We start from the raw sequence: 6,463 nt of genomic DNA, 5'->3' as shown, positions 1-6,463 counted from the left end.
AATCAAGGTAAATATATCAAATCACTCCTAAGACTATGATAAATCTAACTGAATCATCAAAACAATCAAACGATTCTTTAAATTTAAAAACCCGAAATTCATGCCAAGAACACAAGAAAATCGATTTTAAGATTTAACCAACCTCGGTTGATGTTCTTGGTATCAATAGATTCGTCTCTTCACAAGGATGATTTTGATTACTCGAGCTTTGTCAGTGGTTCAGTAACTCTCTCGCAATCACAGTTTGATCTTCTTCCTCATCCAAGAACACAAACCTCACCAACACTCTCTAATTTCTATTTTTCTGATTTTTTTATAATTAACTAATTAATAATAATTCAGCTATTTATACTAGCTAAAATAATACCCCTAAACAAAATTAAGGGTCTAATTACACATCTAGTAAAATTATTTGGCCACAATTTTTATAATTTTTGGGTATTATTTATGAATTTTAAATATCCAATAAATACAAAATATATGCCAAAATTTTCAAAAATTGTGAATAATACAAATATACAAAGAAAAATGATGTTTAATAATTTCATGATCATTTAAAAATAAAAATGTGATTTTTGTGGGGCTTTTGACACCCGAAGGGGCCCAGAAAAGTCATTTTTCGCGAAAAAGGTAAATTTGTAAATTTCTAGATGTTCAGAATATCGATGTGGTATAGGCCATACTTGGCAAGATAGGGCCAATGATTTTGTTTGAAATATGGAATTTTAAAACACTGTTTGAGTTGTACAAATTTGATATAAAACATATAACTTATAATAAAACACTCGATAAATACTCGAAACATATTCTGATCAAAACAGACAACACGTAGCATATAGCAATTAGGGTTTTATGACTCAACACACTTAATCACATAATAATAGACATAAATTATCTTTATTGAGATATAATACAAGCAAAATTTCTCGGTCGTTACACAAACCTTAATGTAATTGCCTTTACCTGCTCTTTAGCTTCCCTCTTTCCTGGTACTTCAGTGTCACTAGGTAGTGTACCAGGTTGACGATATAACAAGGCATTGGCAATTTGTCCAATTTGATTTTCCAAGGTTTTGATAGAAAGTGCTTGGCTCTTGCACATGAGCCTCAACTCTTCTAATTCATATTTTTCATTAGATCGTTGCCGCTGGAGTTGTTGCCTTGGTGCATATTACGGTTGCTAAAAACTAGGGGGGTTGTACTACTTTGCTGGATACTGCTGATTAGGGTGCTGAACCGCATTCTGAGTGTTTCTCTAGCTTAAGTTAGGATGATTGCGGTTGTTAGGATGATAGGTGGCTGGTACAGGTTGCTGCAACCTCTGAAAGTTGCTCACGAACTGAGCTGATTCACTAGAAATGGCATACTGATCAGTCTCATGAGCACCAGCATAAAGCTCACATACACTAGTGATCTGATTAAGTCCATAATTAGACATAGAATCCACCTTAATCGCCAAAGCCTTAAATTGAGCAGCTATAGCAGTAGCTGCATCGAACTCCAGAATTCCTGCTACCTTCCCCTAAGATAGTCTCTGAGTAGGATTCTGGTATTCATTAGCAGCCATCAGTTCAATCAATTCATAAGCTTCATCTTAGCTTTTAGCCCACAAGGCTCCTCCTGATGCTGCATCAAGCATGAGTCTAGAAGTAGCACCTAATCCATTATAGAAACAATTAATGATCATCCAGTCAGGCATCCCATGATGAGGGCACTTCCTAAGCATCTCCTTATATCGATCCCATGTCTCGCATAAAGATTCTCCAGATTGCTGAGCAAATTAAGTAAGTGCATTTCTGATTGCAGCAGTCTTCGTCATAGGAAAGAATTTAGTTAAGAACTTTTGAGTAAGATCCTCCCATTTGGTGATAAACCCTGGTGGTAGAGAATGTAACCAGCACTTAGCTTTATCCCGCGGAGAGAATGGGAAAAGCCTCAACTTAATAGCATCTTCAGAAACTCCAATAAACTTGAAAGTGACGCAGATCTCGATGAAATCTCTGATATGCATGTTGGGGTCTTCTAACGGAGAACCCTAAAACTGAATTGAGTTCTGTATCATCTGAATCGTGCTCGACTTGATCTCAAAGGTATTAGCCGAGATGGCTGGTCGAACAATGCTAGACTGAATATCATTGATCTTCGGTTGAGAGTAGTCCATCAAAGCCTTTGGATTTGCATCTGGTTCTCCCATTGCAATAAGAACCTCTTCTTCTTTCTCAACTAAAATCTCTTCTTCAACTTTCTCCTCGACTACAACTTCTTCCTCATCTTGATCCAGTGTTCTCTTATGAGACCGAGAACGCGTATGCATACACGCTTGCTAGAGTACCTGAAACACGACAAGGAATTAAGTAAGTAACAAAGTCCGAGTCACTGAAATTTAACGACCAATGATGACAAACACATAAACTAAAAATTAACACCGAGTTCCCCGGCAACAGTGCCAAAAACTTGTTAGATCTAGAACACACGCTAATATTCATGCAAGTATACGCGATCACAAGTAATATAGAATTAATTCTAGTTCGTTCCCACAGGGACTAGTTTAGGTTAATTTCAATCAATGTACTTATGCAACACTAGTATGGCTATTATCCAATGCTAAGATGAATAATAAATTGAGATTGTTTATACTAAAATTAACTAAGAGATTATACTAAACAACATAAACTATGATATTAAAGAGAGTTGAATAATATATGACACAAACATGAGATTCTAACTTCATTAAATACTTCATCCAATAGCCCTTTCGTTCTTTAACCTTAGCTTGTGATGGTGATGACACTAATCAGATAACACTAAACTGATAAACGCCAACTTTCATTGTACGAATACTATACTACCAGACATCCACAAAAGAGATAGAAGCTGAATACACACCAATTATATTGAGACCATATATGTCTATAGAATTTGACAACATGACGGTTTAATACACAAGTTATCTATCATGATTACATAGGGCAAGTAAGATGGTTAAAATTACCTACTAATCATGCATATCACATACATGAACCTATACTAGCATGGCAAGTTCTAAACCCTTAAATTCACTTTCGCTTCATTAAAGATTAACACACTATCTTATAATTTCACGACGCTCACAAGACGAATAAGTACAACCAATACTAGGTTATCATACAATCACCACACACTAAGGCATCGAAACAAATTAACTAAAGAAATCCATAAATAAATCCGTTAGAACCCCACGATAACGATTAGCCCATAATCAGACTCATCATCTACGTGGGTTCCGATGAAAACATGGTATAATAAACATAGTCTTTATACAGAATAAATAATAAACCAAGTATGAAACAAGAGTATAGGTTTACGAATAAGAAAACTAGCATCCAAAGTTACAACTTAAAAACAAAGAATCACAAGTATTGACTAGATCTTTTTCGCCTTGGTTGAATTGTGCTCTACGGTCTTCTTACGCCTTCTCCTTAAGCTTTGGTACGTCTTGTTATAAAAAAAGAGCATAAGTTGTGTTTATATAGCAGCCCATGCAGAGTAGAAGTCCAACGGATCAAAATTCCACAAGAAACATGATTTTATTTCCCAACTTGGCGCGGCCGTGCACTGCTTCAGCGTGAGCGCGCTGACATTCTGCCTTCCTGGCGCGGCCTCGCGCTTCTTCAGCGCGGGTGCGCCGTGTCTCTGTAGAAATTTTCTGACTTCTTCTTTTCTTACTGAATTGAGTTGGTCTTTTCATGAGCTTTTATTCTAGACACCATCCTAACACCAAATTAGCATCAAAACCATGCTAACTTACCTGTATTCCTGATAAATGCCTGAAACATAAAAACACTACAAAACACGTTAAAAATACCAACAACTCGAGTACAAAACATCAATTCAAAGCTTTACGGAGCGTTATAAAGTGTCATAAATGCCACTTAACAATCCTATAACTAACATGCAGTGTAAAATAAATAGACTTAATTCACAGATATCATTAGTATAAAAAACAAGAGTAGTTTGAGATACCTTTATCTCAGTAGTTTCCACCTCACTATCAACATTTACCATGAGAGCATAGTTGACACCCACATCAGATTCTGATGTATCATCTCAATTATTCTTCTTTATAATCAAGGCTTATTTCTTCTCAGCTCTTGGCTTCCTGCAGTTAGCTGCAAAGTGTCCAACTTCATCACAATTATAGCACTTTATCTTTGACTTATCAATTTTCACAGTCTTTGACTCTTTTCTCATCAGAGTTTCTTCTGTAGTTCCTCGTATCATAGTTTGAGGAACTTGAGCTTTCCTTGGAAACCTTTTTCCTTTCTTGAAGTCTTTGTAGGCCATTTTCCTGAAGCTTTTTACCATAGAGCGACCATTTTTAGAATTTCTTCATCATTACCATGATCACTTTCAATGTCTGAGTCATTATCAGAGTTTGAGTCATCATCAGAGTTTGATGAATCAGTAGCAGACTTTGCAATCATAGCCTTGCCTTTGGAATGGATTTTTTTGCAAGCTTTCTCCCTTGGTTTCTCTTCAATCTTGAGTGAAACTTGTCTTGTTCTAGGCCATTTCCTCTTATTTCTCTGCCCCATCTCCAATTCATGAGTTTTCAACATACCATAATTCTCATCTAGAGATGTTTTATCAAGATCATAGTTGTCCCTTATTGATGTGACTTTCAAGTCCCATGTTAGATATATTTGAGATGTCATGTCTAATCTGATTTGTGTTTAGTTTCAGAACTTAATATCAGGACTTATCTTACTGGAAATCAGGACTTACTGAAGTTAGGACTAAAATATAAGAATATATGCATGAAGAGTTGGAAAGCTATAGGACTACAGAAGATAATATTTGATTGATATATTTTAGGAGACAGAATTATATTCCATATCAATTAGAAGATATCTTGTAACTGTGTACTATATAAACACAACTTAGGGTTTACACTAGAAGTGTTATCATTAACGAGACATTATTCATTGTAACCTAGCAGCTCTTAGTGATATTGTTCATCACTGAGAGAGTAGTTTAACCTACTTTGTAACGAAGCTTATTATATTGAATAAACTTGATTATTGTTACATACTTGTATTCTAAATCGATTTGATTGTATAAACACTATATTCAACCCCCTTCTATAGTGTTATGTGACCTAACAAGTGGTAAGAGCCTCTCTGTTGATATACAAATAGTGAGATCCAGTTTACAATCATGTCTGACGAAACACAAACTCCACCTAAGCCCATCAAAACTCAAGATACTCAAAACAATCAAACACACAGTCGTTATGAGAGTATTAGGGTTCCCATACTGAGAGCATCTGAGTATCCTATATGGAAGGTAAAGATGGCTATGTTTCTGGAAGCCACATATCCAGAATACCTTGATAGAATTAATGATGGACCATATAAGCCTACTAAGCTTTTTGTTGCAGTTGCTGATCAACCAGCAAAGATGATACCAAAGGAGAAAGATGATTACACACCTGAAGACATCTCATCTATTGCCAAGGATGCAAGGGTAAGGCATCTGCTTCATAGTGCAATTGACAATGTCATGTCAAACAGGGTAATTGGATTCAAGACTGCAAAGGAAATATGGGATGCTTTGGAGACAAGATGCCAGGGAACTGAAGCCATCAAAAAGAACAGGAAGACTATACTCACACAAGAGTATGAGCACTTTGAAACAAAAGCTGATGAATCATTAACTGATTTATATGACAGGTTTGCCAAACTCTTGAATGATCTATCACTAGTGGAAAAGGAATATCATCTTGAAGATTCAAATCTAATATTCCTTTTAGCTCTTCCTGAAAATTGGGATTTGAAGTCTACTACCATAAGAGACAACTATGACCTTGCTGAAACTACTCTTGATGAAATTTATGGTATGCTTAAGACTCATGAACTTGAGATGGATCAAAGAAGCAAAAGGCATGGAAGAAAGTCAAAGATAGTTGCTCTTAAAGTTGAGGAGGAATCTCCTAAAGTGGGTATCTCAAAGAGGGGCAAAGGAAAGGCTCTCATCATACAGTCTGATTCAGAGTCATCATATTCTGATGATGATGATTCAGAATCTGAAAATTTATTTGAAGTGGATGTTGATGCAGAGATGATGCAACTGTGTGCCCTTATGGTGAATGGTATCACAAAGATAGACTACAAGAAATTCAGAAAGGGTAAGAAGTTTTCCAGGAAAGGTGGAAGTTCTGAAAAGAAAGGGTTCAAAAAGACTGAAGGCAAAGGAGGAAAGTCTGACAGAGGAGACAACTCAAATGTTAAATGCTACAATTATGGTGAAAGAGGCCACATCTCTCCTGACTACAAGAAAGGAAAAGGTGATAAAGGCCAGGCATTTATCACAAAGAAGAAAAACTGGGCAGACACTTCAGATTCTGATGAAGAGGTGAACTATGCTTTGATGGAAAATGCTGATAGCAGTTCTGAAACTGCTGAATTGAAGGTATCTCATTGAAC

General features: G+C 36.1%; 1 non-coding gene across 1 annotated transcript; it reads left to right on the top strand.

Moving 5' to 3' along the window:
• The first annotated feature begins 1,696 nt into the window (after positions 1 to 1,696).
• On the top strand, positions 1,697 to 1,803 carry LOC141723007 (small nucleolar RNA R71). The gene has a single exon (XR_012576002.1). It is a non-coding gene; the product is annotated as a small nucleolar RNA R71 (small nucleolar RNA).
• Positions 1,804 to 6,463: the final 4,660 nt, after the last annotated feature.

The sequence above is a fragment of the Apium graveolens genome, chromosome 4, assembly GCF_009905375.1.
Source record: "Apium graveolens cultivar Ventura chromosome 4, ASM990537v1, whole genome shotgun sequence".
Taxonomy (NCBI): Eukaryota; Viridiplantae; Streptophyta; class Magnoliopsida; order Apiales; family Apiaceae; genus Apium; species Apium graveolens.
This window is presented reverse-complemented; position numbering and strand designations above follow the sequence as displayed.